General features: G+C 40.9%; 1 long non-coding RNA gene across 3 annotated transcripts; it reads left to right on the top strand.

The window, feature by feature from the left end:
- The first annotated feature begins 292 nt into the window (after positions 1-292).
- Positions 293-12,134, top strand: LOC104003842 (uncharacterized). Of its 3 annotated transcripts, none has more exons than XR_010154626.1 (4): positions 293-832; positions 7,565-7,763; positions 9,141-9,320; positions 9,705-12,134. It is a non-coding gene; the product is annotated as an uncharacterized LOC104003842 (long non-coding RNA). The 3 variants fall into 3 exon arrangements; XR_008541994.2 differs by having other exon boundaries at positions 296-832; positions 9,141-9,257; XR_010154627.1 differs by lacking the exon at positions 9,141-9,320 and having other exon boundaries at positions 304-832.
- Positions 12,135-12,415: the final 281 nt, after the last annotated feature.

The following is a 12,415-nucleotide window of genomic DNA, read 5'->3' as shown; positions in this document are numbered from 1 at the left end:
AATATCAGATTTCTGTGATTCATTAATTGAATATTTATTTTCTCTCTACAATGTGCCATTCACTGTGCCAAGTCTTACTCAATGTTAATTTCCCTGTAATAACAGCACAGTTCCTAGCACATATCAGAGATAAAAAGACGTGTTTAAAAATTTAAAATAGCTGATGTTTCAGTCTCTGAAACCAAACAAAATTAAACACAAATGTCATAAACTCTAGAGAAGTTTAAAAAAATACAGTTCATACTTCTCAGAGATTCCTACAATCCCACCTAAATGTTTCCAAGGCTCTAAAATGAATTTTCCAGAACATGCTGGGTAACATATTTTTCCCAGTATAAGTAGCCTTCTTTCATCTGGATTTTAAAACAAACTAGATCCCAATATCACTAAAACCTTTATTTTCCTGTTTTCACATTCTTTGGAGTCAAAGCTTATTTTTATTATTTCATGACTTTGTAGTAGCTGAGATATATATCATATACAGTATTTTAGCCTTAAGAATACTAAAAGGAATTTTGTTAAGTAATTCGTAGATAAAACGATGAACTAAGTTATCTTACTAGCTAAATGATTAACACATCAAAACAGCTAGTTTCCCAGAGCTAAAAGAAATGGTTTGGATTTGTGTTGGTAGCTGTTTGCAATTCAAATTAGTTTGTCAAGTGGTTTCAGATTCTTCAATCAGGGTCCTGAAGTTAACCTGGGGACACTGAGTGAAGGCTGTAATTGCAAAGATGTTTTCACATGGGTGAATTGGAAGCCCTATGGATGAAAAGCAAACGACGGAATAGGGCCCTGGATTGCTTGGCTGAATGGAAGGGAAAATGAAACAGTGAGTCGGTTGTCATTTTCTCTCAAGCGAGGCAAAGTCACTGAAGGGATCAGAGAAAGGTTTAAATGTGGAACGATCAGTCTTAGATGTGATCTGGACTTCAGTTGAGTGGAATTTCTTGAATCCTTGATGTGAATGAGGAATGCGGAGGAGCCCATGCAAAAGCAGATTTACTGGAAAGGAGAACTGGAAATTTCAAGGGGTTTGTGTTTGTCATTGTCAACCCTTTTAGCAGATAACATTGATCATTAGGGTGGGTGTTATTGTTGTTGTTGTTTAAGAACGTACGAGAATTTGTAAAATGCAGAGAAGCAAAAGTTAGAAAACTAAAATTGCTTGCCACCAGAGATCAACTACAGCATTTAGGCCTATTTCCTTCTTACCTTCTTTCTTTCTTCCTTCCCTCCCTCCTTCCTCCCCTCTTTCCTTCCTTCTTTCCCATCCATTTATCCATCATCTACCTAGCTCTTTTTATATAGCTATTTCTTTATTATTATTATATAGTTATATATCTTTGTCATTTGTTATATAAAGTTTGCATTGTTGCTGCTTTTAAAATGTTTTGATCTGTAATCTTTAACTTGCAACCTTTAAGCCAGGGGGTCTTCTGGCTTTGTTAGGCAGGGTGGCTCATGGGAATTCATGGCCTCTTATTCTGGTAAAAACTTCCTTGCAATCAAGAATGTGGTGTTTTTTCTTGGTTTAAAACAAACAGAAACAAAATCACACAGAACTAGAAGAGTTTGCACTAAACATATATTTTTAAATTTCTGCCTGCAAAATTATGTTCCACTGCCTCCTCTTTGCTCAGTTTCCCCCTTATATCCCTCCAGATGTAGCCTCTGGAGTTCCTTGAGTCTCTGAGAGATTGTTTCATAGGGCAGGATCAGAAATGACTTGTCAAGATCCCTGCAGAAGCATCTAGAAAGATGGGTAATTTATAATTAGAACAATAAGTAATGGTGGTTAACATCTTGCAAGGTGTTATATATTTAATTTTTTTTTTTTTAACAAAGTCTCTTTTTACATTCATGAACTCAGCCAGGAGTGGTAGAAAGATAGTTTGGATCGTGAGTCAAGGTGCCTTGAGTTCTAGTCCTAGTTTTTTCTCAACTATTACCTTCTATAAGCACTTAAATTCTCTGTGCCTCCATTTTCCTATATATAGAAGGAAGTGGGAGGGTTTGATGGTTAGCGGGCCAGATGCTTGCTGAGATCATTTCCAGGTCAGCAACCACACTGTATTATGAAGGTTTTGGTGGCCCCATATTGGATGGGCATTATTTCCATTAACTACCAGTGAACAGTGCATTTGCCATGGGTACACGCTTAGATGGAACCTGATAATATACTAATTTGGTGAGGTTGGGGGTTGGGAGGCAGGGGAATCCAAGGTCTGATTTCCCCCAAGCAAAGTCTGCTAATGTTGTTCCTCTATGCTTCTAGTTTTTTTGGATAAGCTAAGTGAGTAGGGGTGTGTGCATATAGATATGCAGGATAATTTATTACACACATAACTTCATTGGGGAACTGGCACCAGTTGGTACTTCCTGAGCAGCTCCAGTCAGTGCTTTCAGAGAAGAAAAAAAACTAACTTGTGCAGATGCCTTTACATGTATTATTCCACCTAATTCTCACAGCAACCCTTCAGGGTAGATCCCCTGTTTTGTAGATGTACACACTAGGGTTCAGAGTGATTGAGTAACTTGTTCAAAATGTGAACACGGATCCATAGGACTCTAGGGCCAAAGTACATTTCAGAGGACTCCACTTTGACTCACTCTACTGAGGCAGAGGGAAAAGAAGAAAATAAGGGGAAGAGGAGCAGGTGAAGAAGTGGACTAAAGGAGTTTCCTCTGCATGGTGCTGTCGCAGAACTACTCTTACAGATAGTGCAGCGCAGGTGTGGGTCAACAAGCTCCTTTCCTATGCTCCTTTGCCACGTTCTATTGCCTTTCTTTTGGGATTATCAGGTTTCCCAGGGCTCCCAGGCTTTCCTATCCCTCCCACTAGCACCCCATCCTGATGAGCCATTACCAATATTTCATGTTCTAGAATCATCTCGTCTTCTGATTCCTGCAATAGAAGCTTCCTTTTCTCTATATGGTGGTTTCAGCTAAGTGGAAAGCAATCTGACTGAGTGGATCTATATGAGAATGTGAATGCCTAAAAGGTTCTCATTATTAAGAAGGATGTTGATATGTGAAAATCTGACAAATGCCATTGCAAACAGAAACTGGGTGAAGAAAACAAAAATTCAGGCTGTTGGGAGAAGGTGAGATATTTGGGGACTGAGAAATGTCAGGAGCCAGTCAGTAGGAAGTGGAGTGGATGTTCCAGCTACAATTCCATGGCAACAGGGGGATCTGAAAAGGAATCTCAAAGGTCCCTAATAAGTAAGGGGTTCCTGTGTAGGAGAGCATCTGTGTATTAAAAATAAGGCTGATCCCAAGCTGAAACAAAAAACAAGCAAATTGTGATATTGTGATGTATATTTGGTCTTTGACCCTGTTTCCTGGCATACAAATCCTAAAATCCTTAGAAATTCCAAAGTGTTGTCTTTTTGTACCCTAATGAGTTGACTGATAGCAGGCAGCCCCTAGGCAGCTTCAGGATGGGGGTTTGTCACCCAGAAAGACTAACTTTTAGCACCACTCCCAACCTCCAGGGAAGGGAGAGGAGATGTTGAGTGTATCACCAATGGCCAATGGTTTGATCAATCATGCCTAAGTAATAAAGCCTCTAGAAAAACCCAAAAAGACAGGATTCAGAGAGCTTCCAGATAGCTGACCACGTAGAGGTTCCTGGAGGGTGGTGCCCAGGGAGGGTATCAAAGCTCTGCACCCCTTCCCTCATACCACGCCCTACACATCTCTTCATCTGTATCCTGTGTAACATCTTTTATAATACATGAGTAAACATAAGTGTTTTTCTGAGTTCTGTGAGCCACTCCAGCAAATTAATTGAACCCAAGAAAGGGGGATTGTGGGCAACCTGATTATAGCCAGTCGGTCAGAAGCACAAGAAAAATAACCTGCAGCTTTTAATTGGTATTAGAAGTGGGGGTGGGGGCAGTCTTGGGGACTGAGCCCTCAACCTGTGGGATCTGACACTCTCTGGGTAGAGAGTGTCAGAACTGAATTAGAGGACATGCAGCTGATCTGCTCCTTGATGTGTAGAGAAATGCCCCACCCCCCCACCCGCCACACACACACACACACACACACACACACACACATATTTGGTCACAGAAGTTTTCTGCATTGTTGTTGAGTGAGGAAAAGTAAAAGCGCTTGGAGTGTGTGTGTGTGTGTGTGTGTGTTTCCACGTTCAGACAAATGAAAGGTGGAGCAGTGGTGAGAGAGAGCAGGCAGTCCACTGAATTTGGACCCACAAAGGCCCCCTGCAAGAGCTGCTGGTGTTTGCTCCCAAATTGCAGAGTACATGAAGACAATGTGTTTCCTGCTTTCCAGGGCATAGGTTAGTACTCATGGCCCTGGGCCTGGGCATTCAGCCACATCTGTTGGCCCTGCCACGTACTCAGGGGTGGGAGGGGAAAGCAACTTCTGGGAATGGCTTCCTGTTCCCTGCTCCTGGAGCTAAGTCCAAGAAAAGAAAAAGAAACCAATTTCACCTTTTCCTCTAAACGTCATTGTTATTGACACAACCGTCTGCAATGATCAATTAAGCAAATCTGAAGACTCAAATGCTTTTATGCTTCTTATTTAAAAGTTGCTTAGAATTTATTCCCTAATTCCAGATGAGTTACCAAAAGAGAACGTTTAAGTGACTTCTCCAAGATCACTGGACAAGGGGGTGGGTCCAACCCCTACATACGTAGCACATACAACTGGCCTGATTGGAGGGACCATCCAAGAATCTTCCTCCTCCATATTCTCACACAACTCTCTGCCCCTTTGCAAGTGCCTACACTTTCCAGAATTGAGAGTCATTCCTCAGTGTCTTGAGAGTCCCTTTATTCAAGTCCAAATCCTAGGGCAGGAATTGCACTTGAGCTTTTATCAACAATTTACCTAGTGGAACCTTCTGCCTCATACCTCTTTCTGAGACAGATGTCTGGAAGCCAGGCCTTCTGGGGATAAGGCAGGAATGGGATGCTTCACCCTATTGTGGGAGAAGAGAAGACTGGAGATGGGAATTTGCCAAAAACAAACCTTGTTAGGGGCCTGTGCTGCTTCCAGCTGGATAGCTATCCCACATTGCAGCTTTATTAATTAATCTTCCTCTTGGGAGTGTGTTTTAAGTACCAAGCAATAAAATAGTCTGGGAGTTGACATGTTTAATTAAATTGAGGTTTATTTCAACTTATTTACTATCTTCACTGATTCTTTTACCTCTCTCTGGTCCCCAAACATAAGCAGCCCCAAGGACTGGCCCTGGCTCCTTTTTTCTATACACTGTTAATTTGGATCACTCTCACTCTTTCAGGTTTAAGAATCACAACTGGGAGGCCATACCTCCCAAGTTTGTCACTAATTCAGGAGCCAACAAACTTTCTCTGTAAAGGGCCAGATAGTAAATTTGTCAGGCTTTGCAGGCCATGCAATCTATTGCAACCACTCAACTCTCCTATTGCAGCATGAAATCAGTCAAAGACCATATGTCAATGAATGGGCATGGCTGTGTTCCAATAAACTTTATGAACATTGAGATTTCAATTTCATGTAATTTTCACTTGTCACAATATATTATTCTTTGGATTTTTTTTTCCCAACCACTTGACAGTGTGAAAACTATTCTCTAGCTCATGGACCTTAGAAAAGCAGGCAGTCAACCTCTGTTCTGACCAATACCTTTCTCCAAGTTCCAGGCCTCCTGCTCTCAAAAACGCCCTCAGACTTGAAGTTTCTAATATGAAAATTGCTCTGTCTTTTACCCACCCCACAAAACAGCTGTTCTTCTTGACTTCTTTGTCTTAGGATACCAGAATTCTCCCAGAGTCCCAGCTGGAACTCCAAGGGTTTCCTTGGTTTCCATTTGTCATCCCTTATGCCAAACCAGTACCCCAATCCCATTGCTGACCCACATGCGATGCATCCAGCATCTGTCTCTCTCTCTCCTGTCCTCAAAGTTCTGTATATCCAAATTAATTTTCCTAAAGCAAGATTTTTATTAAAGAACACCCTTCAAGGTCTCTACTGTTTCCTGCACACAGTAACCCAGCCTGCAGCACCCTGCACTTATATATATATGCAGTTTTCCCTTTGAGGGAGTTTTCTAGTTTCATCTTCCACTATTTTCCTACACAGATTTTCTGTGCAAACCAAAATGACTTGCCTTCAACAGGTGAAATTAACATGCTGGGGTCAGGCAGGGAGTTCCTACCTCTATGCCTTTCTTCTTGATCTTTTCTTCTGTGAAATCCTTTTCCTGCACCCCTGGACCTATCAAAAAGTTCATGACCAACCATACTGAGATACCACTTCACTTATACTAGGGTGGCTATCATAAAAAGACTGACAATAACAAGACTTGACAAGGATGTGGAGAAATTGGAACCCTCCTATGCTGTTAGTTGAAATGTAAAATAATACAGCTGCTTTGGAAAAACAATCTGGCAGTTCCTCAAAAGGTTAAACATAGAGTTACCATATGACCCAGCAATTCTACTCCTAGATATACACTAAAGCAAAATGAAAACATATGTCCACATAAAAACCTGTACACAAATATTAATAGCATTATTCACAATAGCCAAAAAGTAGAAACATCCCAAATGTCTGACAACTGATGAATGGATAAACAAAATGTGGTCTATTTATACAATGAGATATTATTAGTACAAAAAATGGAGCTGGGCACGGTGGCTCACACTTGTAAACCCAGCACTTTGGGAGGCCGAGCTGGTCGGATCATGCGGTCAGGAGATGGAGACCATCCTGGCTAACATGGTGAAACCCCATCTCTACTAAAAATACAAAAAATTAGCTGTGTGTGATGGCACGTGCCTGTAATCCTAGCTACTCGGGAGGCTGAGGTAGAAGAATTGCTTGAACCCGGGAGGCAGAGGTTGCAGTGAGCCAAGATCATGCCACTGCACTCCAGCCTGGGCAACAGAGACTCCATCTCAAAGAAGAAAAAAAAGAAAAATGGAATGAAGTTTTGATACATGCTATAATATGGATGGACCTTGACACCATTATGCTAAGGAAAAGATGTCAGACACAAATCCCCACATGTCATATGATCCTATTACTATGAAATGTCCAGAACAGAAAAATCTATAGAACTTGAAAGTAGATTTGTGATGGGCTGGGGTGGGAGTGAGGGGTCAAGAGAAAATGGGAGTGACTGCTAATGAGTAGAAGGTTTATTTTAAGGTTGATGAACTATTTGAAAATTGATTGTGGTGATGTTTGCACAACCCTGTGAATACACTAAAAATCATTGAATTGCAACTTTAAGTGAATTGTATGGCATATGAATTAAAACTCAATATATATTTTTAAAAGGCTTGTGGCCAAACCAGATCATTGTAATTTGACCTTTAAAAATATTATTTTTATTTTGTAACTATCTGTTTTATTCACTTGACATTATATTTTACTTTGTAATTTTTTTCTGCCTATATTTTAATTTTCCAACTACACTGTAAACTCATACTTTCATATACATGTGGGTGTGTGTATATAAATATGCTTGTGTTTGTTGATTTAATTCAGGAGAAAATTCTGAGTAGTCAAAATAAAGTACAATAATTTAAATTACTAGAGCTGAAGACTATAGGATGTCAACTGTGGATACAACTCACAAGCTACCATATTGATGTGACATGATGAAGTGGGAAGGAAAGCCATCTGGAGTTTCACTGGTGAATTGATACATCTTGCACTTAACATTGTGTATCCCCTGGACTTTGATCAAATGGACATGGGCTTTCTGATCTACTGCAGAGTGCCTGGAAATTCAGGTATTTAGTTATGCTTATTTTGCAGTTTCCCCATATATAATGGAGCCATGTATATTTTTAAAATTTATTTCTGACTTGAACAACTACTGATGAAGAACCTACTGTGTGCATGGCATTGGACTCAAAGATGATCTGAGTAAATTCAATAAGCAATAAATGACCATGCTAGTGTGGCTGTCAGCTTGCTGCATACTCAGCTTGTGGTACTCTACATTCCATTTGCTAACAGTTTTTCTAAATGCTTATATTTGGCACATGGGTTCTTTAAAAATATCAAAAAATACACTTGAAACTGTATATCATAGGTCTATATTCAACCCATATTGAGTAGGTCAGCAAGAAATTAAGTATATGGAAACCAATACAATCCTGTTTGTGTTTAGCATTTTCTCTGGAGAGCATCCATGATCCATCCATGAATTACATCCAAGTAAATGTTGCCAACACAAGGGTTAAGTTACATTAATAGTAATCTAGGGCCCCAAGAGACTTTCTACCCAGGAATACTAGTCAGATTAAAGTGGCAGCAATATATTAAATTACTCTAAGGCTTGACTTTGGGGGAGTGCAGTCTAATACCATTTGTCTCTCAAGTGTCTCTATTTGAATTACCTAATTTTCAGTAGGTGAAATGAAAAGTCAAAGCTATAGGCAAAGCAGTACCCTTGAAAGGCCAGTTTTCCACAGATTGCTTTATACCCTCATTTTCAAGGTTACTAAGCCCACAGAGGGCCATCCAGGGCTCACCAAAGCTCACCAAAAGCCACAGTGTCCACCTACAAACATGGGACCATGGTTGTAGTTAGTAAAAAGCATCGTTGACTTGCTTGGAGTGTCCTCTCTTTGTATCTCCTCTGGGAACTCATAATAGTTGTGACCAAGGATTCAGAAATTGGAATCCTAGCCAATTGCACTGGCTTTGACTTAAGAGACTCAGTTTCCTCTTTTTGCCATAACTAATTACCACATACTTAGTGGCTTACAACAGAATACATTTATTATCTTACAGTTCTGGAGGTCAAGCCTGAAATGGCTTTCACTAGGCTAAAATAAAGGTGTCAGCAGGTCTGGTTCCTTCTGGAGGCTCTAGGAGATAATCCATTTCCTTGCCCTTTTCAGTTTCTAAAGGCTGCTGGCATTTCTTGGTTTGTGGCCCCTTCCTCCATCTGCAAAGCATAACATCTTTCAATCCCCACTTCTTTCTTATAAGGACCCTTGTGATACATCAGGCCCACCACCAAGGTAATCCAGGATAATGTTCCCATCTCAATAACTTTAACCACATCTGCAAAGTCCAATTTCTCATGTAAAGCAACATATTCACAGGTTTCAAAGATTAAGATATGGTCATTTTTGGGGGCCTTTATTCTACCACAGAGACACAACAAAGAGGAAGACTCCTTGATTAGTGATCATCATCATCATCATCATCATCATCATCATGGAATCAAAGGAGATCATTTTGGAGCTTCAAGATTTGACTGCCCTGGCCGGGTGCGGTGGCTCATGCCTGTAATCCCAGCACTTTGGGAGGCCGAGGCTGGTGGATCACCTGAGGTCAGGAGTTTGAGACCAGCCTGACACATGGAGAAACCCCATCTCTACTAAAAAAATTACAAATTAGCCAGGCTTGGTGGTGCATGCCTGTAATCTCAGCTACTCAGGAGGCTGAGGCAGGAGAATTGCTTGAACCCAGGAGGCAGAGGTTGCGGTGAGCTGAGATTGCGCCATTGCACTCCAGCCTGGGCAACAAGAGAAAAACTCCATCTCAAAAAAAAAAAAAAAAAAAAAAATGTGACTGCCCCACTGGGTTTCAGACTTGCATGGGGCCTGTAGACCCTTTGTTTTGGCCAATTTCTTCCATTTGGAATGGGAGCATTTATCCAATGCCTATACCCCCATTGTGTCTAGGAAGTAACTAACTTGTTTTTGATTTTACAGGCTCCTAGGAGAAAGGAACTTGCATTATCTCAGGTGAGACTTTGGACTTGGACTTTTGGATTAATGCTGGAGTGATATAAGACTTTGGGGGACTGTTGGGAAGGCCTGATTGTGTTTTGAAATGTGAGAACATGAGATTTGAGAGGGTCCAGGGGTGGAATGATATGGTTTGGCTGTGACCCCACCCAAATCTCATCTTGAATTGTAATCCCGATAATCCCACCTGTTGAGAAGGGGCCTGGTAAATGATGAGATCATGGAGGCGTTTTCCCCCATGCTGTTCTCATGATAGTGAGTTCTCAGGAGATCTGATGGTTTTATAAATGGCAGTTTCCCCTAAGCTTTTCTCTCTCTTCTGCTGCCTTGTGAAGAGGTACTTGCTTCTCCTTCACCTTCTATCATGATTGTAAGTTTCCTGAGGCCTCCCCAGCCATGTGGAACTGTGAGTCAATTAAACCTGTTTCCTTTATAAATAAGTCAGTCTCAGCTACTTCTTTATAGCAGTGTGAGAATGGAGTAATAAACCATCCATGACAATATTCTTTGATTTTTACCTGGTTCACTAATTTTAACTTAGTTATAATTTTAAATAATTATAAGTAAAGATCCTTCCTGATTTCCAGGTGATAAACTGGGGGCACAGAATCGTTATTCAGTCCAGAAAGAGGAAGAAAAATAACCCAGGGGGATGCCAGTCTGAGGCAGCCACTTCCAGAGACTGTTGGCCAGCTCTGAGAAATGTCCAGATTAGATAAACTGTATCTGGAAAGATAATCTTGTCCCATGACTGCAACAGACCACTTGAATTTACCTGCCTGGTTTATTCAGATTTTATGCCTAGAAATCCCCGGAATACACCAGAAAATCCCAAATTGTTCTGAGACTGAGTACCTAAAGTTGCTGGGTCAAGAGAGTATTTTTTTAAATGAAAGACACTTGAACATATCTCTATATTAAGTGGTAGAGGCAGAAGAGAGAAAGCAATTAAAGATAGAGGAGAAACAATAGCCACAAGCTAGAAACAACTCAACCATCATGAAAATGCTTAAACAAAAACTGCTGCATCCATACAATGGAATACAACTCAGTAATAAAAAGGCACAATCAACTGCTGCTACCCACAAAATGGATGACTTGTAAAATCATTATGCTGAGTAAAAAAGCCAGACACAAAAGAGTACGTACTACATAAGTACACTTACGTGACATTCTAGAAAATGCAAACTAATTTATAGTGACAGAAAGGAGATCAGTGGTTGTCTAAGGTTAGAAGCAGAGAGAAAGGAATGAACAGCAAAGAGGCACAAGGAAACTTTTGGAGGTGATGGAAATATTGTGTCTTGATTATGGCAGTGGTTTCATGGGTGTCAAAACTCAACAAATTGTATACTTTAAATGGATACCATTTACTGTACATAAATTATACTACAATAAAGCTGATTTACAAAAAGAGGGAAGCTTCTTGGGGGCCCCTGGACTGGATGAGGAACCCCTTTTCCACTTGGAAGGAAGGGAAGTACAATCACCTGATGGGTTCTTCTGGCCCGCTGCACAGATAAAACCAATTCACTGAGATAGTGGTACTGTAGTAGAGAAAGAGTTTAATAATCACAGGGCCAGCTAAGTGGAAGAACAAGAGTTTAGTACTCAAATCAGCTTCCCCAAAAGCTTGGAGGGTAGGGTTTTTTCAAGGATATTTTGGCAGGCAGGGGGCTAGGGATTGGGTGTGCTGATTGGTTAGGAATGAAATTGTAGGGGTGTGGAAAACAATCCTTGTGCACTGACTCAGCCTCTGGGTGGGGGCCACGGGATTAGTTGAGTCATGAGTCATGGGTCGGGGTAGAGTCAGTTGGTTGCCATAATGCAAAAATCTGAAAACCATCTCAAAAGACCAATCTTAGGTTTTACACTAGTGATGTTATCTACAGGAGCAATTGGGGAAGTCACAAATCTTATAATTTCTGCCGCATGACTCCTGAGTAGTAAGGGATTACAGAAGCAAGCTAGGAGGCTGGGCATGGTGGCTTACATCTGTAATTCCAACACTTTGGGAGGCTGAGGTGGGAGGATCTCTTGAGCTCAGCAGTTCAAGGCCAGCCTGAGCAATATAGTGAGACCCTGTCTCTTTAAAAAATAAAAATAAAATAGAAAGCAAGTTAGGGAACAATGGCTGGTTATCGTTTACACCTACATCTCAGCAGAATTCAGGCCCCTCCCATAATCCTAATCTTGTGGCCCTTCATTAGTTTTACAAAGGTAGTTTTAGTCCCTGAACAAGGAGGGGTTCTGGGAGGAACTATTATCATCCTTGCTTCAATGTTAAACTGTAAACTAAATTCCTCCCATGGTTAGCTTGGCCTATGCCCAGGAATGAGCAAGAATAGCCAGATTGTGAGGCTAGAAGCAAGATGGAGTCAGCCATGCTAGACTTCTGTCACTGTCATGATGTTTGCAAAGGTGGTTTCAGAAGGAGGCCAAAGCAGAAATGGTCACAGATCCATTCATAGATGAGGAGGGGCTACAGAGAGAAGAAAGTGGTTAGCCATGATACTCTTAATGTTTTCTTAGAATGTAATGGCCCAAGGGGTTTTTTCCTGCCCCCTACACAAAGAAAGACCATGGTATTGTAGCAAAGGAAGAGTTTAATAGACAGGCTGGCCACACCACATGGGAGATGGAGTTAGTACTCAAATCATTCTCCAAAGCTCACA

Source organism: Pan troglodytes, chromosome X (assembly GCF_028858775.2).
Source record: "Pan troglodytes isolate AG18354 chromosome X, NHGRI_mPanTro3-v2.0_pri, whole genome shotgun sequence".
Lineage (NCBI taxonomy): Eukaryota > Metazoa > Chordata > Mammalia > Primates > Hominidae > Pan > Pan troglodytes.
The sequence above is the reverse complement of the archived record's forward strand: the minus strand, read 5'-3'. Positions and strand labels throughout refer to the sequence as shown.